The sequence below is a fragment of the Tamandua tetradactyla genome, chromosome 26, assembly GCF_023851605.1.
Source record: "Tamandua tetradactyla isolate mTamTet1 chromosome 26, mTamTet1.pri, whole genome shotgun sequence".
NCBI classification, from domain to species: Eukaryota; Metazoa; Chordata; class Mammalia; order Pilosa; family Myrmecophagidae; genus Tamandua; species Tamandua tetradactyla.
Genome location: NC_135352.1, coordinates 36,028,445 through 36,052,785, shown reverse-complemented (window position 1 = coordinate 36,052,785; position 24,341 = coordinate 36,028,445).

Below are 24,341 nucleotides of genomic sequence, written 5' to 3'. Positions count from 1 at the left end.
TTTAAAAAACCTACATTATTAATTCAGTTTTGTCTGACAATCCATTAAGTAGTCCACTACATTCTAATTCTCCTTGATAACCTTGGGCAGTCTCTTTCAGTCTAATAACTTCAACTCTTAGACATATGATTCTGTCTTTTTTTTTTTTTTTTGCATGGACAGGCACCGGAAAATGAACCCTATTCTATCTTTATATATCTATATTTATAGCTCTATATCTCAAGATGCCTCTTCCCTAAGTTCCTACTGTTCAATAAATTTATTTACCAACATATTCCAGAACACTGAAATGCAAGATGTTCTTCTCACATATCCTCTTCTTTCTACATCCTCAACTCACTATCCACCAGGGTATTCAAGGCTGAAAATGAGCTCACGTCTGTTTTCTTGTTCATCCCAAATAAACACATCCAATAAGTGACCAAACCATTTTGCTTCTTTCTTCTATGTCTACTGTCACTTACTCTCTCTTGCTTTTATAATTCAGTAGACTTTTGCTACAATTTTCTATCAAGTTTCCTTTTCTCCAGTCCCTTAGTCCTATCTATTCTTCTTGTTATTGCAATAGTGATTTTTCTCAAATTAAATGCAGATCATTGGGATGCAAGGATAGTTCAGTGGTAGAATGCTTGCCTGCCATGCGGGAGACCCAGGTTCAACTCCCATTCCATGCACTTCCCCAAACAACAAACAGCAAGCAAAAAAGAAATAAACAAACAAACAAACAAACAAAAAAAGAAACAAAAATTCAACGTATGGTGCTTCAGTAACAGGATACTCACATGGGAAAATAATAAATGTGACCCTGCCATACAGCATACCAACAACAACAAAAAAAAAACAAAAAAACCCGGATCATATCACCGTCTAACATATCAGGCTTAAGTCCTTTAATGTATTAAGGTGACCCACAAGAAAAACTCCAATTCAAAGTGGTTTTCAAAAATACTAATGTAGAGGAAAACAAATATAGATAATCATTCCAAAAGGAAAATTAAATAGAAAAATTAGAAAATAGCAGAAGTAAAATTAATGTGTAGATATTCAGAGACAGATTTCAATTTAGCTCTAAGCTTCCAGGGAGCCAAAGCAATGAATATAAGACTGACCCTTTTCCATAAGGTAACTTTTTCTTTCTTAAGAGAAAACAGCTTCTTGTGATACTGTGTCCAAAGAGAAAATGTCTCCTATGGATCTTCATAAGATTAATGATATGTTACATATGGTCGATTTCCTGACAAAACCTTATAAAAGGAAGCAATAGTTGAGTATGGCATAATACCAATGTGAAGCTCTCCAAAAAGAAATAAAAGAAATTCATAAATGCCCCAAATAATTTAGTCTAAGTACTTGTTTCTCTGGTGATTCAGTTTAATCCAGGGATAAAATTTAACGCTTTTGAAATAGTGAAGGAACTGTATCTCCTGTAGGCAATACTCCACAGGTATTATCACACCTTTGTTAAGAGTTAGGCACCTATAACTTATGTAGATAGTTTGACTGAACACCATAAGTACTTGGAATCTCAGGTAGGACATGAGATTTTGTTGGTTTGTACAGAGTGATGCCCCAGTGAATCCCAGAGTGATTCAATCAGTGAGTGGAAAAGTATTTGCAAAGCCCCCCTCGGGGAATGGTGAGAACAGGGAGAAATTCCACTTCCCCAAGTTGAATTCTTGATATTCTCACAAGCAGTGTGGACAACCAAAGCTATAGGCTAAGCCCCCAGTCTTGGGGTTTGTTCATATTAAACTTAACCCCACAAAGGATAGGTCAAGCCTACTTAAAATTAGGCCTAAGAGTCACCCCCAAGAGAGTCTCTTTTGTTGCTCAGATGTGGCCCTTCTCCAGCCAACACAACAAGCAATCTCACCACCCTCCCCCTGTCTACGTGGGACATAACTCCCAGGGGGTTGGACCTTCTAGCAATGTGGGACAGGAATCCTAGAATGAGCTGAGACTTAGTATCAGGGGATTGAGAAAAAAACCTAGAATGAGCTGAAACTCAGCATCAAAGGATTGAGAAAACCTTCTGGATCAAAAGGGGGAAGAGTGCAATGAAACAAAGTGTCAATGGCTAAGAGATTCCAAACAGAGTCTAGAGGTTATCCTGGAGGCTATTCTTACACATTAAGTAGATATCACCTTGTTCTTCAAGATGTCATAGAGAGGCTGGAGGGAACTGCCTGAAAATGTAGAGCTGTGTTCCAGTAGCCGTGCTTTTTTTTTTTTTTTTTTTAACCTGGGCAGGCACCGGGAATCGAACCTGGGTCCTCTGGCATGGCAGTCGAGCATTCTTGCCTGCTGAGCTACCATGGCCTGCCCAATAGTAGCCATATTTCTTGAGGATGATTGGATAATGATAAAGCTTTCACAATGTGACTGTGTGATTGTGAAAACCTTGTGTCTGATGTTCCTTTTATCTACCTTGTCAACAAACGAATAGAACATATGGAATAAAAATAAATAATGGGGGAACGAATGTTAAAATAAATTTAGTTTGAAATGCTAGTGATCAATGAAAGCGAGGGGTAAGGGGTATGGTAGGTATAATCTTTTTTTTTTTCTGTTTTCGTTTTATTTCTTTTTCTACTGTCTTTTTATTTCTTTTTCTGAATTGATGCAAATGTTCTAAGAAATGATGAATATGCAACTAAGTGATGATATTGTGAATTACTGATTATATATGCTAATGTTTTATTGTTTGTTAAATATTTTTTAATTAATAAATAAATTTTAAAAAAGAGAGAGAGAATGCAATTAAACAAAATCAGAAATGCAAGGGGGGCATTATCACAGATTATGAATAAATAATAAAAATCACAAGAGGGTAAAAAAAAGAGTTAGGCACCAACAAATTTGTGATTGCCTTCTTTAGCAAATAACTGCAATATACAATTTCTTATGGTTTTAAAGACAGAACTTTTGTCCTTGATGGTGAACTTGAAGGGTGATAAAATTAAAATAGACATGAGTTTATTGTTTTGTTCTTCTTTTTTAATTAAGATGGCAAATTGACTGGTATCTGTACGGATTACTCTAATACTCTACAGAATTTATCAAAGTGAGTACCTGCAGAGAAGGTCAATATTTCCCTCAGAAAATAGTTTGGGATTATTCCAACACCTTAATTGGTAAATATATAAATTACTTAGGCCATAACATATAATATATGAATAATAGAAATAAGAAATGAGGTATATATATAATATTTTATAGAGTATAATTGATAAAATGAGAAATCGTGAAAATATCAAACTCTGCATACATTCTCCATAATTTTTTCACATAAATAGCGTTCCCTTTATTTCAAAACTTAAAATGTGACGCCCTAATGTATTTTCTCTTTGCCAATACCCCAAAGACAAATATACTGAATTTAGAGCTAGTAAATAGCTAGTCAAATTTACTATGTTCATAATAAAAGTGAAAATTTCAAAATGATTAAACCCAGTAGTCTGTGAGTCACAAAAAGTTATTTTTATCTGCTTAAAATGCAGCTAATGGTAAGATAAATATGATGCTATCAAAAAGTATGGGACATAATAAATGTATCTGTATAAATTTCAAGGTAAATATCTATAGCAATGGCCCCAATTATTGGGTTGCTGCCTTTTAGTTTTACACCTTTCTAGGAAGATGAAGAAAAAGATACTCATTTAGAAAACTTACCCAAATATTCAGTGTGATGATGAATGATTCTGACTCAGTGTTTACTCGAACACTGTATAATTTAATTATACAGTGAAAAATTATACACTGAATAATTTAATTGATTATTAAAATAGCAAAATCCTCAAATCAGTTTTGCTACTCTAAGCTAAAAGTGATGTTCTCGAATGTAATTTAAAGATTGAATGCCCCGTCCATACGTTTTATGAAGGCTCTGCATTAAATTTGGGAGAACATTCCAAGGTTACTGTTGTGTTTTTTGGCTGACAAATTAGTTCTTTGGCCATGTTTTAAACTGAAAAACAAGGTCTCTATCACACAGATTGAAAATATCACTGACTTGTTTATTGTCCTAAAATATCCTTTTATCTCTATGTCAAAGGCTTATTATGGGACTTATGTGAGTAATGCTTGTTTCACCAATCTTACCAACTGGAGTTTGTTAAAAAGCTGCTTACACGCTGAGTCATTGATGAGAGCTTTAGTCTTGTGTTAAGTGTTCTCCACAAGTTACATTCTGTGCCACTAGCCCTTTAAACAAAGTTCATGCCGTAGGACAAAGCAACTGATGGTGTGCAAGTTACGCCATGCAATGGGACTCCTACATATTTGGCATTCTGTCCTTGGAGTGATTTTCAGCATCATTAAGTAGAAAGCACATCATTTCCCAAGTAACAAGGAATGGAGCACATACAGAGATTGACTTGGCATCTGTTCCATAAACTTTCTGTTTTAGATTTTCAGAATTTACATAATCCTGGAACAAAACAGTATTCTGCAAACATATTTGTGGTGTCAGTTCAATTTCCTTACATGCCATTCTAGAGTCAACCCTGCCAGGGTTTATCTGGCTGTTACATTTTATGACATGGTTTTTCTAATACAAAAATATCTTTCACCTAATTTGCTTAATTTTTAGAATTTTTCTCTTGCATAATGGAGGCAATTTAGAACTTAGGAAATATGAAATTAGTTAAAATACTGGAAACTATTCTTATAATTACTTGGAGGTAATAAGTGCATTTTGAAATAGTCACACACTTCCCCTACTCCAAAATTAATTCCAACCAAAACTGCATAAAGGATTTATACAGAGATGACAAAATTTTGTATTGTAGCTTTAATATTATAATTTTAATTTAGAAAATGTTTTATAGCCTTTCCTTTGCAAGCCCAAGTTCAAAACCATATTTAAAAATTTGTTAAGGTTTTTTAAAAATGTATCACTTCTCTTAATTTTACCTGTATTGTGCTATGAACAAAGATATTCAATAACTCTAAAATAAATATGAAGTATAAAAGTTTAAAACAGTATTAGTAAATAAATTCTATTTACAATTAAATAGTAAATTTAATTTGATTCTCTGAATGCCAAACATTTTTTAAACTACCTCCAAAAATTCTCCAATGTCTACCTAGAATTATTTTTTTACTTTTCTTTCTTTCATAAATGGACTGGCTATAGATAAAGATAAATTATATATTCCAGCTACATGAGAAGCCCTGAAATGATAATACATTGAACATACTCAAGGCTCAGACATTTCAAATACGGTAACAAGAGTTTTTATATACTATAAGAGTAAAATGATACCTTATCTCTTCTACTCACTGACTTTGATGACTATTAGAAATTGTGAAATCACAAAGAACATCTATAAATGCATCATGGACTATTACCATAAGAGCTAATAGAATATTAAGCCAAAAGTGGCTGGTACTTTTGTTTTATTCAAGTAGAATGATAGTTTGCGATTTCAGCATCATTTGAAACAAAAGTTATTTTCATAACCTAGGTGAAGAAAGCATCTTCATAAACTTTGCCTGATGAATTCAGATCATCCTTATAGCCAACTTAAATAAGGGCCTTTATTACTATTACTAATTGGCTGAATTTTCAAGTATGCTGGTTCTTAAAAATGATTCTAATATCACTACCAAATGTCCAACCAACACTTGTAAAAATGTTCTGGATCTATTGGCAGTAAGTAAGCGTGTCATCCTCTGGAATGTGCATTCCTACCTCTGGGTTGAGCTCCCGCTCCCTGCTACAGCTGGTGCTCAAGTACAGGGGGTAGTCTCCAGAATTTTTACATAGTCCAGCAGAATCTTTTTCTTTGGGTTCGTGAGCACACATATTCATCTTATCACTATATTTTGCAATCTCAGTGTAGCTGGTATCAAACTAATGAACTATCAGTCAGTTCCTACTTCATGAAAGAGCAGCAGTTTTAGATGGGGCTAGGAAGCTGGTGAAGCATTTGGTGGCATCCTGATAGTTTGGTATATTTGATTTGCATTTACGTAATTTTATGACAACATTGGTCTAATAATCACATATGGAGAAAAGGCTGAGATATAACAGAATGTTAGTATTTTCCTTCTCCCTTAGAATTTCTGAAATATTCAACACACAGCCTGTAATGGTTTGGAGGCTTTATGGTCCCCAGAAAAGTATATTCTTCAGTTACTCCATTCCTGTGGGTGGGACCCTTTGATGAGATTATTTCAACTGAGATGCGATCCACCACATTCAAGGCAGGTGTTAAACCTCTGTCTGGCATCCTTTAGAAGAGGATGAAACGCATGCAAAAGCTAAGAGATGAAACTAAGAGAAGCCCACTGAAAAAGCCGTAGAGAAGTTGAAAGAAAACCTCTGAAGCCAGAAGTTGAAAGCAATGAAACCCAGGAGAGGAGAACCAGCAGATGCCAGCCATGTGCCTTCCCATTTGACAGAGGTATCCCAGATGCCAGCTGCATGTCTTCGGAATCCAGGTATCATCCTGTTGATGTCTCAGTTTGTACATTCTTCAACACCTAAGAAGTGTACATTGCAATTTAATAAATCCTTATTGTAAAAAAGCCAACCCATTTCTGCTATATTGTTTTCTGGCAGCTTTACCAAATCGAAACACTGCCCAAAAAAAAGAAAGAATTTTTAATAAAATTCTGTATTGCATATATTTTGCCATGAGAGCATTGAAGGACATCCACAACTGTGTAGATTTATCTGAAACCTCTCTCTGAGGGTAACTTCGAGAATTACTTTAGTTTCTTAAAATTTTTAATTACCTAAAATTATTTAATTACTTTAAATAATTACTTCTAGAATTATTATTTAGTTCTCACCCAGATGTTTTTTTTAATTTTGAATCACCTAACATTTTGAGGCAAGGGAACTATGCCAACTGCACTGAGCTGCCTTCCAAGCAGTTGACCCAGGCTCAATTCCCAGCTAAAGCAGATGAAACATTGTGAGGGCCATCATATCCCCTGCAAGAGGGACAATGGAAAATATTTTGAATGCCTGGTGATATTTCCTCCTTCTTCTGTATGCAGGTCAATTTTTCCCTTGCAAAGATTTTTAAAGCAAGTAGTTAAGTAGTTCAAATGTACTACCGAGAGGTTTGGGCCTTTTCCCTCCAGAGCTGATAGTCAAAAAAGTCATGACCAAACCCAGTGAGTCATAAAAACCTATAGTATGAGAAAGACTGCAGGTTTTGTGAGATATAGGGACAAAAGCAGAATGCCAGTAAGGGTTTTCTGGAGAAACAGAACTAATAAGAGATATCTGCAAATATGAGACTTATAAAGGTGTCTCATGTAACCGCGGGAATGGGAGAGCACAAAATCTGCAGGGCAGGCTGTGAAGCTGGAAACTCTGATGAAGGGTCTGGACAAACTTCACGGCAGAGCTTGCTGACTGAAGAAGCAGTGAAAAATTCTCTCTTTCTTCTTAAAAGCTTTCGACTGATTAGACTATCTCATTGGTGGAAGACATGCCTTAGTTGATTGCAGGTGTAATTAACTGCAGATGCAATAAACTGCCTGATGACTTAATACACCAACCTTCTGGTTTGTCAACCAGCCATGAAATATCCTTGCAGCGATGGCCTGGTCAGTTGCCTGACCAGACAACTGGGCATCATCACTTGGCCAAGTTGATCCCAGAATCTCTAACCATCACACCAGATATGGCCTTTCTCAGTAAGATTTTATTTTTCTTCCTTTTCTCTTTCTGTCTGTAGCTTGTGCTTGTGTGTGGCCTTTGTGTCTGCAGGTGAAAACTAAAAGATAGAGAGCTCCAACTGTGTCCCCTTTTATTCAAGTTGGCATTAGTGGCAGCAGCAACATTCAGTGTTCATTCAGCTGTCCACAAGCTATTACTGATGAGTTTCCAGTGGATTTGACTCAACATAAACAGCTCATTCTCATTTTTCTCCTCCACTGCCAGGGAAATTCACAATAAATTAAACTATTTTAGCTTTAGGATACTGTATCAGTTCCCAGACTACCTGGAGGGGTTTTAGGGTTTTTGTCTTATTCTTTGCAAACCACTAATCTAGATTGTACCTGTTTTGTTTGGAGAGTTAAAGTCAGTTATCATTGAAACCTGAATCTCAGCCAATCAGCAACAAAACCTGCCCACCGAATTGAATATTTTTGTAGAGTTAGAAGGTTAAACAGATGTCTATATTATAGAATGTGTTGGCATTGCAAAAGAATATAATGTAATGGCAGTATTTCAGATTCCTATTAAAATCCCATACTTTTTCCTGCAAAGTTCTTTATTTCTTTAGACTCAAAAAGTACTTTCAATTTTGTAACCATTTAGTTATTCAGGTTATAAAGAGCAGGAAATGGTTGTTGTGACTGCTTACTATCTAATCTCAAATACTTGAGAACAAATTTATGACTTTAAATTTTGTTATGACATTAAAAATTTGAAAATCTTAACTACTATTAATTCATGGTTGCTCTGTAATTGATCTTTACGGTGCAATATAGTTAAAATTAAAAAGAGTTTGAGCGACTATGAGGAGCTGTAGTTCTTGTAATTTCATTCAGCATTAGCGAGCTCATTTTGGTTGTTATTTTGTTTTATGGTTTATACTATGCAGGAATGTTAGTTGTTTGGGAAACCTCTCAGTGCCATTTCAGATTCTTTGTAAACTAAGTGTTGAACACAGTGAAACAGGACCAATTTAGTACCATTACTATGTAAAATGTAAAAATGAGATCTTACTAAAAGACCATAAGAGATTACAACTGATTTAGGAAACTGATGAAAGGGCATATTCATGCCAAAATGATCATTTACAAGTCATGGTTAGAGTTTTCATTTGCCAGTTTGAGCCAAATATGATTGTTCATAGACATATATATTCCTATGACAACAACTTTGATGACAAAAGATATTGCCTAACTAATCCATCTTATTTTCTCTAAATGATCTCATAACAAGAAGGCCATTACTTGCATTTGCTTGCCCGACTATGAAGCTGAGTCACTGATATCTGAATCATCAAATAATTGCAATATAACACCAGGCACCTTGTCAGGGTATACTATTATAATCTCATCCTAGCCTAACTCATCCATTTGCTTAGCAAGTATTTACTGACATGTGTTATAGGCACTGTTCTAGGTGCTGGGTATATAGTAATGAACAAAGACAGATAAAAATATTACTTCTTATGGAGTTTACAGTCCATTGAGAGAAGATGACCTAAAAATAATTAAACAAGTAAATGAAAATAAAGTCTAAGGTAACTTTAGGAAATGATAGGGAAGGACTGATGATGTCAATCATTAGATGATGCCATCAGGAAAGTTCTCTGAAGAGAAAACAGTTTGAACTGAATGATGGGTCAAAATTAATTAAGTACATCTGGAGGTCACTCTTACACAAGCTTCCGTCAGACATTGCTACCTATCATATTTTCCAAACCTTAACACAACCATTCCTGTCAATCCTAAAGAAAACCTAGGGCAATATATAAGATTCTACAAGTTTCATGAATTAGGGTAACTTTCAGAAACTACAACCTCCAGATGGGTCCCTAAATCAGATAAGTCCTGAAACCTAGAGGGGGCTGCCTCTCCAGAACATCAGCTAGTTCCATCTCCCTACCCCCTGTTATTGACAGCCCCTCCAACATGAAAAAGTTAGAATGGGCATAGCCCAAATACCTCTAAAGAGTGGGACAGAAAGATTAAAGGTGATGGTGGAGTTATACAGAAAAGGTAGTGTTTAACAAATGACTGTGATTGCTGGATCATTATATTGATACTTTTAGTCTCCAGTATCTTAGAGCAGTTAGAAGTAAAAACCTAAAGCTTTGGAATTGTAACCCATACCAACCTCTGAAATCTGTCTTATAACTAAAAAAAAAAAAAAAAAAAAAGATTAAGTACAAACATGGGGGAAGAGCTTTCCTATGAATGAAAAACAAGGACAAAGGACTGGAGGTAAGAATGAGGTGGCCTGCCAAAAGAAGGAAAGAGAATCAAAGTAGTGGGAATGCAGTGAATGAGAGGCCAGGCAAGACAGGAATTTGGAGACAAGCAAGGATCAGCTCCTATAAGAGCCTGGTAGGTTATAGTAAGAAGCTCAGAGTTTACTCTAATTGAAGGTATTGGAGGGCTTTCTAGGATGGGAGTGACATGTTGAGATGGACACTGTGAGCAATCATTTTGCAATCCACCTCACAGACTTTTCTAAGCTTACCAAGAAATGCTTCACATATCAGATAGCCTATTCAAAAGTCTTAAATGTCTCTTCATTATCTTTGGAATGAAATGATGATGTTCATAAACAATAGCCTTGACCTGCCACCATGTGGAGGCAATGACCTTCTCATATCTCACCAAGAGCAACTTCCCTCCACACACTCTGCTGCAGTCAACCTCTTCTGGTCAGGATTCTCCCTTATGTATTCTTTTCTTTCCTGCCTTCAAACCTCTATCACCTCTCCCTTTGAGCCACTCTATTCTTCCTTTCTTTTTTCTAAAAGTCTTCCCTTTCTGTAGCTACTATCTGAACATTTGAATAACTGCCACTGGTCATCGTTGTATACATTCTTTTCTCCTTTACCAATCATTTAGCACTTTGTGGAGTATATTTTTGCATTTTGGTATAAAGGATAAATGTTTCCAAATAAACCAGCTCTTCAGTTTGCTGAGAGCAGCTACTGTGATTCTGACTTCTTTTCTTTTCTTCCTTTTATTTTTCCCTTTTTTTCAGGAACTAGCATATAATCCTTAATACATGGATACTATTAAATATTTGATAAAAAGAGTTTAATGCAACTCACCCACTGTTCAATGTGTGCTCATCTCTCTAAGCTGTTTTTGCACAGTTCACTTCAAAGTAACAGGGATCTTTCAGAAATGGCTGTGGGATAGTCCATGAGCATGAAACAGAATAAATTTTTAAAATTTGTAAGAGATTGACCCAATAGCCTTGGACTCATTGGCATCATTCTTTAGATTTTTGTCTAGCAATGCTGGAACATTCAATGTTTTCTTTAGAGGAATAAAAAAACATCCATGAATGGGTTTATTAATTCATCTGAGATAGTTTCATCTTAAGCCCAAGAATTTTACAAATGAGTGAGACTGTTAATTTCCCTCTAGGATGTCTATTTGAATACAAAGCAACCACTCCCTGGAGTTCAAAAATAAGTCAACATGGTTAGCCCTGGCCTTTTCCAACACTTTCTATTAAGTTTAAGTCAATCAAATTGATTTAATTAGCTTGTTTTGTTTCAAAAGAAACCATAGGAAAGTCTACAACATTGATGGCTCTGTTTCTCAGAGAAAAATAAATTTTGCTGAGCAATAGAATCAACAAGTGAATACTTAGAATAGACTCAGATGCTATAGAAATGCATTAAATCTTGAACTGACGTTAGTTGAGGGTTTCATTTTCAATTTTAGGACAATAGAAAACTTGTTAGTATATAGTCTTCTGCTTATTATTGTAGCATACAGTTAGGAATACTCTAGTGATATTTGGACATCTAATCAATATATCCTTTATTCACTTAAATGTTTTTTTTATCAGAAATATTTGGACTGTGTAAATCATAAATCATCCTAGGAAACAAAAATCCCTTGGAACTAATTATGTATTAGTATATGAAGTCAACACCATTATATTTAGTGCAAGTGTCTCTATTAATGAATCTCAAAATAGCTTGAAGTATGATAATAAGAAAGAATTTCTGGCTATAGTGTACAAGAAACACATATGCCCAGATATACATACATGAAAAAAGTTCTCATTCAACATCTCCCTTTTTTCCCAATTATCTCTTGATCCCTGAGTACAAAAAGATTAAACATAAAATTGAGTAGGAAAAAGGAATAGTTTTATGGTGCAAACTATGATTGAGATCTGTTTTGTGCTCTGCTGAACTGTTTCTACCTAAAGGCAAATGAAAGGAAAACTCTTCTTCCATCACCAACAGATCACTAATATTTTCTTCAAGTACATCATCAGAAAAAAGATGATGAAAAGTTCAAATTTAATCAAGCTGAAAAAAAAATCAGTTTCTTAATACATTTGCATTGTTTATCTTCTTTAGGTCTTCTGAAGAGTCTTCTGCCAAATTTCTCTCACTGGAATTCAGTCTTCCCCATTTAGACATGAAATTTATGTTTGACAGACTGCACAGCCAAAAGTATTCTGTAAAAATTTTAATAACACAAAGAAAAGATTTTTTCCTTTTCAAATATGTACATTTACTGTCTCTTTTGGCTGTAGTGTAGAGCATTTTAGGAGTCTCATCTTTCACTTTGGTTGTCCTCGAGTTTCCACGTTGCAGACAGATGGCTAGCATATGTCTAACTATGTCAACTTTACTCTCATATGCCTCCTCTCTCATCCCTCCATGTACTAATGTAATTCTTAGCAAGAATGTAGAAAATTTGGGGCAGTTTTAAGCCCAGGAAATGTACTTAAATTGACCATAGTCAGTGAATAGAGGGATGAATCATAAAGTAAAACCCTACCCACACAGAACTAGCATTAGTAATTGGAATTCTTCAAGTGAATCAAAAACATTTCCTCTTCATATGCATAACTATGTATCTTTTTAACTTCTAAAGATTAAAACTTTCAAGACATTTCCTCTTCATATGCATAACTATGTATCTTTTTAACTTCTAAAGATTAAAACTTTCAAGAATGGTGTCTCGGTTTGTTAAAACTGCCAGAATGCAACATGCCATAAATGGAATGGCTTTTAAAAAGAGAATTTATTAAATTGCAAGTTCATAATTCTAAGGCCATAAAAATGTCCAAATTAAGGCATCCAGATAAAGATACTGTGACTCAAGAAAGGTCAGTGTTTGTCACGTGGGAAGGCACATGGCTGGTGGCTGGTGGTCCTTGTTCCCTCCCGGGTCCATTGCTTCCAGGTCCTGATGCCAGTGGTTTCCTCTCTTGAAGCATCTGTGGGCTTTCCTTTAGCTCCTCTGGAACAGAACTGTGACTTCTAGCTCACTTAGCATCTCATAGGAAGACACATGGTGACATCTGTTGGGCTCCAAATATCCATTTCTAGGCATCTGCTCTCTCTGTCAGCACTCCAACCATCTCCAAATGCCTGTGTCTATTTTGGCTCTCAAGCAACTATGTCTCCTGGAACTTCTGGATTTCCAAACATCTGTGTCTGCATCTGAAGTTTATCAAAAATGTTTCCCCTTTTAAAGGACTCTAGTAAATTAATCAAGACCCAACTTGAATGGTTAGAGTCACATATGCATCTAATCAAAAGGCCACACCCACAGTTGGGTGTGTCACATCTCCATGGAAGTAATCTAACCAAAAGCTCACATCCACAATTGAGTGGGTCAATCTCCATCGAAACAGTCTAATCAAAGGTCTCCAGCCAACAATACTGAATCAGAATTAAAGGACACTGCTTTTCTGGGGTACATAACAGCTTCAAACTGGCACAATTGATAAAAAATCTAGTAGTTTTTTTTAAGAGGGTTTTAATGACTCATACTATAAGCCATTAACCCATCATCTGCAAACATTTGTATGTGTTTTCAATAACATAATTCTTTACAACTTCCATATCTGGAGCACAATCAAATATGAGAGTTTGGCATTAAAGGGCAGAATAAAATCCTTATCCTGTTCTTATTGATGCACTTTGCCAATTAAATCATATTGTAAATGCTAAAGCAAATTCAAACATTTTCTTATGTTGTGTCACCTAGAAGAGGAAAAATTGAGGTAGTATTTGACTTTCCTGCTCAGAGGGCTGCTATGATTTAAGTAAAATGGAAATATCAATGCTAATTAGGAGGATGGCAGAGCAAACACCATGGTACACTGTAAACAAACCTTTTTATTCATCATACGTCTCAGTCATCACAGGTGAATTTTAATGAAGTTAATTTCATGTATTTTTCCATAAAATAAAATATAAAGGGAATCAATATTTTGTAATATTGGAAAAGTACATTATTTCTCAACTTTCAAAATTTATAAAGATGATAAAGCACCACAGACTTTTTTTAAAATGTGTATTTTTTTTTATTTGCTAGGAAAGTTTAAATGGGTAGCTAAGTATTTTATGATTGGCTCATGACTTTCTATTAAACTTATTATCTACTTTGGATGATAAAGAAAACCTTCATATCATTATTTTACAATATGCTGTCTTCTACTTCAAGCTTAGTCTATTCCTTTGGTGGTAAAGTTTGTAATTAGGCCTTTCCAAGATATGTGATGTAGACATGTCTTAAGGTGTTACAGAATAATGATTCATCTTTGAGACTGGTCGCCAGTAAAGATCTGAGAATAGAGGGTAATCATAGGCTCCCTTACGGAGCCCAATAGACCTAAAAAAAAAAGAAAGCTAAAGAGAAGGAGGCTGAGTAGAGATAAGAGAAGACATGGGACAAGAGAACAAAGGAATGTGGTAAATCTAATAAATATATTTTAAAAATAACTGTGAGTATGTTTTTTTAAAATTCTGGGAGCTGAATGGAATTAAAAACATGAGAATGCAAGCAAGGTTTTGAGAATATTTTAATTTAACATCAAAAATAACCATCAACCAGCACCAAAATAGACTATTTCTTTGTAGGATGTAGAACCATCATTGGATCCCCAAGCATTTTTGAGCAGGCTGCAGGCAGAGAGAGCTGCTCAGCCACCAAAAGGACATCTGCCCCAAAGCTTATTTCAGTTATGTACAAGGAAGATAGTGGAAAAAGAGGACATCTCAGAGGATGGAACTGGAGGTCCTGGAGGGAAATGGATAAGGAAGTAACCTCCAGAGAGTAGAAAGATTCTCTGAATACTTCAAGGAATTATTTATATTTTGATCCAAATGATGGGTACATTTTAAAAATAGTTAAATCTAACTGATAATAACATGCCTAACATGTTGTCAAGAAAGTCGAAGTGATATCATTTCAAATACAGGAATCATAAAAAGAATCTAAAAGTGAACATTCTGGTTAATGTCAACAAACACTGTGGGTAGAGTTAAATTGGGCATGGTAGGATAAACGCTTGCTAAGAGTCTCATGTTATTCAAGGAAAAGATTACAGATTTTTAATAATTATGTACAGTGAAATAAAAATATAGATTAAATACATTTGTTAAAAATCTAATGATTAGGGTGGCATGATGGTGGTTCAGTGGCAGACTTCTTGCCTGCCATGACAGAGACCCGGGTTCAATTCCTGGTGCCTGTCCATGGGGGAGAAAAGAAATCGAATGATTGTTGTAAGTACAGAAGAAATAGACTGTAGAACTTTCGAATGCCTAGGGGAATAAAATAAAATAATAAATCTGAGGAAAAAAGAGAAAAAGGAAAAGAGTTAAAAACAAATAGGAAGGAAAAAAGATGGAAAGAAACAAACCAAATATATCAACAATCACAAAGCATATAAGTGTACAGAACAGATCTGTATAAAGTATTAATTTTGAAAAGCAATACTTGTTCTCAATCTTAGATTTTTGCAAAGGGGAATAATAAGTGAAACTTTGTTCTAACAAACATCAAAATATAGCATTATACATTAATAATTAAAACAGTGCTGTATCTTCTGACAAACTCACCAGTTGACATATATTCACACAGCTATACAAGAGACTGGTATCAAGTCTTTCTTAGGTGCCTTCTTAAAGCAGCAGTTTCAGGAAAGGCTGGTGGGGAGTGATGGGTAACAGAGCAAAACTGCCAGAACTTGGAAGGCAAAGACAAAAATTCCAATTTTTTCTACAACTTTCTATCCTTATCAGATTTGACACTGTGTATAAATCTGTATTTGGGTGGTTGTAGAAAAAATAGCATTTTTTGTATGCTGTATGGTGGGGGTCACATTTCTTACTTTCTTCCATGTGACTATCCCATTATTGAAGCATATTTGTTGAATTTGGGGGTGGGGGGCACTGCATGGCCGAGAATCGAACCCGAGCCTCCGGCATGGCAAGTGAGGATTCTACGACTGAACTACCCTTACACCCTCTAACAGTAACATTTTATCTACCCCATGTATTCAAACCTAAATATTTTTCAAATATAGAAAAATCAAGCCCATTTTGCCAGATCTTCTCAAAGTACAAAGTTCCAAATTGCATTAATCTTATATTAATTGCATTAATGCTTATAAATTGCATTAATAAATTGGGAAGGCAATGATCTCTTTCCAGAAAGTAAGCAACAATTTTATACACTGGAAAAAAATACAGCACAATCCTCTTCGCTGACCCAACTTCTCAATTCTTTCCATTCCATCTGCTCATCTATGACTCTTGCTCCATGAGTAAGAAATTGTCCTTTTCTGTAAACATTTCCAAACCTTTGTGGCCTTCATTGAAACATGACTTCTCCTTGAGGCACCATTTATTCTGCTGAACCATCAAGGGGAAGTTTTTTTTATCCCTCTCTCTACACCACCTTCCTTGAATAAACTTTTGAAAGGATCAGTGGTTTTCATGCTGCTTTCAGATGATTAAGTGTCCACTCGTTATAAAAACAGCAGTTTGGTTGAGTTGCCTACCTTCTGCCTATCTGGCCCTCTATTCCACTTGTCCCTCCCTCTCAGTATTGAAGAGTCTGACACTTGGTCCAGAATCCCCTTTTATCCCAAGCCCCACCATGAATCTGAGCCACATCAACATTCATGGAGACAACTCATCCCACATTCTGGTCTCCTTGGTCCTTGTCAAACAATGCACATGCACTTCACTTCAACCCTTCCTCTCATGGGAAGGCATTTGGAAATGTGCCACCAGTGAAATAAAAATTCAAACTTCCTATTATCTGGTCATTAACTCTAATCGTGGCACTATCAGCTACTTAACCATTCTTCATAAACCCATTTCGTAAAGCTCTTCAGAACAGCCAGCCCATGGACTCCTCAACATCCCTGCTGTCTTTCTGCTCCCAAGCATATGCACTTGTTTACTCATCTTAGTGTCAGTAGACAATAATTTCAAACTCTCTTTAAATCTAGCTTGCTGTTTCATTTGAGTCTTAAAACCCCAACCCTGAGGAGTTCATCTGACTGTCTTATTTATTCCTGTCCTCAGCCGCTGGGCTTCTGCCAGGGTAAGTCACATAAAAATACACCAAAAGTTGATGCCATCATAATCACAGTCATCATGATCAACTGGGTCCCGGTATAGCCGTACGATCCTATAATGCCTCCTTAGGACATGATATTTGTAATCCTTCACTATAGATATTTCACACTTCATCTTTTATTCAAACTTCCCTCCTTGCCTTTCCTCTCCTCTCCCACTCATAACATGGTCTGGCTTACCACTTCAGGAGGAAAACAAAGGTTTCAGGACAAAACAGTTGTCCCTGTTAGAATAAAAGAGACAAATTCTTCGAGTATGGTCTGAAACATATTCCTTTTGTTCTCTTCTTTATCTTCTCTATCTCTACTGATTACTTGCCATCAACATTCAAAGACTCTAAATCTTCCATATCTTAAAAAAATGAAGTTTCTTTGACATCACTTCCTAAAACTGCTATCCTGCCTCTCCTACCATTTTTTTTTTTTAAACATTTTCTTATTTTATTATATTTTGTTTGTTTGTTTGTTTGTTACATGGGCTGGGGCCGGGAATCGAACCGGGGTCCTCCGGCATGGCAGGCAAGCACTCTTGCCCGCTGAGCCACCGCGGCCCGCCTCCTACCATTTTTTTTTTTTAATATTTTAAAATATTTTAATATCATCTATTTCTAAAATATTTTCAACATATTGCCCACCATCTTTCCTTTCAAACTAACTTTACTGCCAGTGTTCCTTATCTCAATGAAGGTAACACAGTTCACTCAGGTGCCTAAGATATAGGTTAGGACTATGCCATTCATAACTTCCTTTACTCCCTTGGCTGATTCCCACATCTCATTCACTCAGTTCAGTTACTTCTATGTCCAAACAGATCTTCAATTGACTAACTTCTTCCATCCATCATTTCTCACTTTCATGTCTGCCACAGCCTTCGAATTGGTTCCCTGCCTTCTGTCTCGCTTTCCATCAAGCCATTATGCACACTCTCAAACTCTGTTATTCCATCTTAGAGCCCTTTAGTAGCTATCCATTGCCTCCAAGTTCAAGTCAAATTCTTTAATGTGGATCTCATAATCTTTTGCAGTCTAAGAACCTCTGTGTCTTTTTTTTTTTTTCAGGCTTATCTGCCATCTCTTTCCCTCCTAATTCTAAAATCCAGCAAAAGCCCATGTATTTTAGTTCCTTGAGTAGGCTTTCCTTCTTTTCACCCCTTTTCCCATTCTCTTTTAGTGCAAAAACTTCCTGTGGATAGGGTAAGCACTTTGGCTTGATGGCACAGAATCACAAATCAGCTAGCTACCTGTGCTGTCACCTCTACCTGAAACAGATCTTTACTCCTTCTTTTCCTTTAATATTATAGACCCTACTCATCCTGCAATCTCAGCCTAACAGTCACATAAACAGAAGAGCTTTCCATAAATCTTTAATTAGATTAAGATAGTTTGCTATATGTACCTATAGTAGCAAAACTCTTCTATCATCATAAATACACATTTTTTTTAAAGAGATGTCAGGGAAATACATCCAAACTTTTTTTTTTTGGGGGGGGAGGGGGGTGGTGTTGCATGGTCCAGGAATTGAGCCCGGGTCTCCCACATGAAAGGCAAGCATTCTACTACTGAACCACCCGTGCCCCCCCCATATGTTTTATAATTGCTGGATTTGTATACACCTACTTTCCTTGTTTAATTGACAATTCTGAGACCTCACTCTGTAGTTGCCATATTTACAATTGTTTACCCAATGCCTAACATAGTATATCTACCTAGTAGACCCTCAGTAATGCTTTGAATGAACAAATTCCTTAGATCTTGAAAGAAATAACCATCCCTCTTTTTTCTAAGGTAAATCACAAAATTGGAAAACACCTTCCTAAAATCTTACAAATAAAAACAAATTAAACAAGTCTTAGCAGACTGAAAAATACAACTAAGTTAGAAAAGAAGTAAGTTTCATGCTGCTTCTTATGGAACAGCCAATGACACCTATATTATTCTCTTGCGGAAAATAATAGATAGCCAATAACTCCCTGTCATGGTCAGGTTCATGTGTCAACTTGGCCAGGTGGTAGTGCGGGTTGTCTGGCTGGGCAAGCACTGGCCTGTCTGTTGCTATGAGGACATTTCATGAACTTAAATCATGACCACACTGGCTGCATCCACAGCTGATTGCATTTGCAGTCAGCTAAGGGGAGTGTCTTCTGCAATGAGTGATGCTTAATCTAACCACCAGAAGACTTTTTAAGGAGGATTCAGAAGAGACAGTCACTTTTCCTGCTTCCCAGCCAGCCTCTCCGGAGAGTTCACTGAGGACTTATATCAGAGCTGCCAGCTTGTGGCCTGCCCTACAGATCTTAGACTCTATATCCCCACGGTTACGTGAGATACTTTTATAAATTTAATATTTACAGATATTTCCTGCTGATTCTGTTTCTCTAGAGAATCCTAACTAATACACTCCCCCAGAACAACTTTTTAAAGTATTGTTTTCTCATCATATTTTTTCCTTCATTTATCCATTTTAGTAATATTTTGTGGTTCCCTACAATGATGCAGGCTCATTGCCTCCTATTTGATAGCATAAACAACAAAACGGAAATGTTTTACAAATGCAGCATCTGAATAATTTTGAAGGTAGAACCCACGTGACTTTTAGACATAGTACAGCATATAGATGAGATGAAATATAAATAATGGTCAGAAGCTGCTGACTTGCGTATTTGTATGGAATATGACACTATGGAGATCAGACACCAGGGAGTGGTGATCTTGGTGAACTCTGCTGGAGCCTACAGCACTCAGCTGCTGACAAGTAGAACACACAAGTATTAGAATCCCAGCAAGGAAAGGAATGTGAAAATTCTCTTGTCACGTTCATTCCATAAGCCGTACATCCATACGCTGTTTACGAATCCAGAAATATAAATAAAGGAAGGTGACTCCAGAGCAAGTCGTGACATGCTTTTCTCTAGTTGTAAGCAAACTTTTATCTAAATATTGAAAGTAATAGAAAGGTCAGGTCTCTATAAACTCAGGAAGAGCTGGAAGAAATGATGACACTTCTTTCTATTTCGTTTTTTATGGACTTGTGAGATTAGATGAAGAAGCCATATTAGAAATTGTTATCTAAACATGAAAACATATAATCTACCTACACTTTTATACATAATCATATTACTTATGAGATAATTAGTCTCATGTAGGTATGCAAAGTGCTAACAGTTAACAGCAGGTTATTTTATTAAAAGAGAGAAGCCCCCATTATTTTTCCATTCAATAAGAAATAGAATGTTTCCCAGCAACAGTTTGACTCAATTATAAGATAAAAGAAACCTAGCAGTCACTTGGCTTTTGAAGAAATGGAATTCTAAAATGTTTTAGCTGAATTACTCTAAATGTGGATTCTCATTGTTTTGCTCACTCACCATAACCTAGAGCATTCTTGCAGAAGCTTGAAAATAAAAAATAACTTTCCCTCTTCACTATATAGTTCTTGCCATTTGTCAAAAGTTACTTGGTTTTACATGCTTCAAATTAGCTGAATTAATGTGACTGATTTTGGTTAGCTATGACTTCAAATAACTGGGCCCCTCATAAGGCATTTTTGTATACCAGCACTATGCATGATATTATCAAACACTGAAAAGCAACATTTTTATTAAAATCTGAGCAAAATGGCACTGATGACAACAATAGTAAATTTATCATGAGATGCTGGTTGGAAGAGTTCAGGAAACTGAAAAATAAAATGTTAGGGCTAATGTGCTTTCAAAGCAAAAATTATAAAGGTGTCTGAGAATAATTTTGGAGCCTTATTTTACTTAGTAATATAGTAAACTTTTTATTTTCTACAATGTATGTAATACCTTTGCATTATTCTAACATAATTATGAGCCACAATTTATTTAATTATCCACCACTGGCATGTCGTTTATTTTCAGATTTCTATCTGTGATCATGATTCATACATGTCTGTATGCATTCTGATTATTCCTTAGAATGCATTCATTGGGTTATAATTGTTGGGTCACAAAGTACTTATTGACCTTTCATTTAGAAGCTTGGGAGCAGGCTCCATATTTTGATGTCCCTGGGTCACAAGGCCACTACACCATCTAAAGGTGGCACTATGTAACTCTCCAGTAATGCAAACCAGATGTGATGTACAATTAACTTTTAACCTACTCTGACCCCAGAAAGACTGGTTATAGAGAACTTTCTAATCAACCTTATCTTCTAGTGGTTAATCCCCTCTTCCAGCTTCATTAATAAACAATATAATTATTTTAAACTTAATATTAAAAATCTTTAAGGTGACAAATATTTTCTACTTGCTTCACAAAGAAAAAAAAATCCTGTACTCATAAAGTCTTTATCATTAAACAAAGGCTTTAAATTCTATCTAAATTCATTTATATTTGATAAAAGTAATTTCATATTCCTCAGGTAGCAGATACAATTGTTTACTTAATAGTCATGAGTGCTATTGTTTTCCATTTGAATGAAGTTAAGAGTATTCCATTAGGCTGCAGGATTGTTCACATCGTCTGAAATATTGTATACCATGGATACACAGAGAGATTAATTAGAATGTGACAAAGTTTTGACTTTACAAATCAGTATTAAAAAAGGGTAAAAATGTTGGCTTCTAATTCTAGATAATAGAGTATTAAATTCATATATTTGTCTCACCTACTCACTGAAAACATATTGAATTGACTATTTAAAATGTCCAAATAGGTAAGAGAAAAGAGCAAATGTAATGGAAACTTGTAGGCTGCCCACTTCCTTTCTTCAGAGCCAAGCTACTGCAGATAGCTGCAGCCGATCGGCTCACAGCTGTGTCTCTCACAAGGAAGCAGATTCTCAAATGAGATTTTTGATAAGGATCAATCAATCATTTTATGGGTAGTTGATGGAGAAAGGATAACCTGAGAACAATGCTGTAATAGCACAGTTGTTAAGGCGCTCACTATGGGCAAACCTGAATGGGATAAGGATGGAAGGGAGCACAGTGGCTGGGGCAATATTTCTGTCTGTGAAGGCAGGAGGTGATGGGTTATTGAATTGGCTGACTTGACTGAGTTCCAGGGATTCAGAGAAGAGAGTCGATGAGAGACTCAGGATGATTACTCACCAATTAAGAGAAGAAATACAAATTTAAGGACACTCTACTCTCCTGTATGGATAACAGATAGAAAGGGGGACTAGGCTCAAGACTTAATCTAGCCCTGGATTTAGTGAATATAATACACAAGCTCTTAAGCTGGGAAGTAAGAATAATGCCTACCTCAACTGGCTGCAATAAATATTAAAACAATGTTCACAAAAGAGAAACCAGCACTTCTCCTGTTTATACTAAATTTGGTTGGTGCTAATATTATAAACACAGGTCAGTATAATCCTAACAAATAAAAGAAGCTGAAAGACCTATTAGGATATTTTTTAATTTTAATTAAAATTAATTAATTTTAATTTTAATTTTTAATTTAAAAATATCCTAATAGGTCTTTCAGCTTCTTTTATTTGTTAGGATTATACTGACCTGTGTTTATAATATTATGATATCTATTTTATAATTTTTAAAAATTAGAAAAGATATAAATAAAAATTTGATTAAAGAAATAAACAGAAAATTTGACAGAAGGGCTGGAATGCAAAGGTTGGGAAAATCACCCATGACATAAAGCACAAACCACAAAAAGAGGGAAGATTTTAGACAAGAGATATCGAAGAGAAAATCTGAAAGAAGATATTATTTTCAAAAAAAAGGAAAAGAAATTCTCTAGGACTGAAAGCAGCATAAATTTTCACATAGGAATGTTAGATTCTAAGTGGATGATGGCAGGGAGACCTAAGCCCAAAGATGCTTCCATGACATTTTAGAATAAAGGAAAGACCTTAAAAGCTTCTACATACAGAGAACAAATCCCCTATCAAGAATAAGATGCTAATTTCCTTCAGACTTGTCATTAGCAACATGGAGAGATGCCTTGAGAAGTGTGAAGGAAATTGATTTGTAATTAAGAACATAAAACATGCCAAAATATCACTTAAATATGAAAGCAAAATAAAGGCATTCTCAAATGCACAAGCCACCAGAAAATTTAATTCGCGATTATCAATCCTAAATAACCTACTTTAATATAGATGCTAGCAAATGACGGAACAAACACTGAAGGGAAGTACCAGGCTGGCATCCACATGGCAGTAAGGAGGGAATCTCATTTTCCCAGTTTGAAAATGGAAGGTTTAGGAGGTAAAATGGATTTTAGTAAAGTCAAGAGAAGCTATGAGAGATGATACTATTGAGAAATCACATAATGATAAGATATAGGAAAGCACAATTGCAAAGTCCAGGGAAAACATCAAGTTATATGAAAAAACGATGGTACAAACATAAAGCTAATTAAAATATGATGTAATTTTAAGATGAATAATTTGAAGGAGTGTAAGAAAAGATAATCATTTTAACCTTGACCTAGAGGAGTTGCAGGGGAAACTGGGAAGGTATGACTAGAATAGAGAAAAGGGAAGATACGACCCAAAGCAACTGGGATTTTTAAAAAAGATGTTTGTCTATTATTTAAAATTATAATATGCACTACATTAATGAAAAATAATTGCATAACTATCAAATATGTCTTCAGGGAAGGGAAAGGAAATTATGGTGGTGTAAAATGAGCTAGATCTTTCTTTTCTATAACAGGAAATTTTATCAAGTACTTGAGCATCATTCTTGGAATTTCAAAATACTTGCGCAACATTCTTAAAGCAAATTGTATCCTCTTTTGTTTGAAATATTTTAATGGCATCCACAAATGTGAGCAAACATTCTCAGTACCAGTAATTAGTTTCAGATTTAATGTCAAATTTGACATGCAAGGTTAAAGTTGCAAAATAATAAAAGAGTAATTAAGTGGTTGCATGAAACATTAAATTTTGATGTTGCTAAAATCTATTATATCTATTATGATAATATACTATATTATAAGTAACATTATATTATGCTATGATGATAACTTGGATATTCCTAATGATGAACTAAAACTCTTCTAAGTACTATCTAATCCATAACGAGATTGCAGAAATCCTAGTTTGGGATCAGAGCGATTAAAGGATTCCCTGACATATTTATATGATGTGCGGGCACTCTGAAGTCAATTTAAAGCAGAGCTGAGTGCTTCTCTCAGAGAATATCCTGACTCTGGCCCTTGCTGGATGTGTGATCTTGGGCAAATATTTAATCTTTCTTTGTCTCAATTTCCTCACCTATAAAACAAGAATGTGCTGGTTTGAAAGGATGTATGTACCCTAGAAAAGCC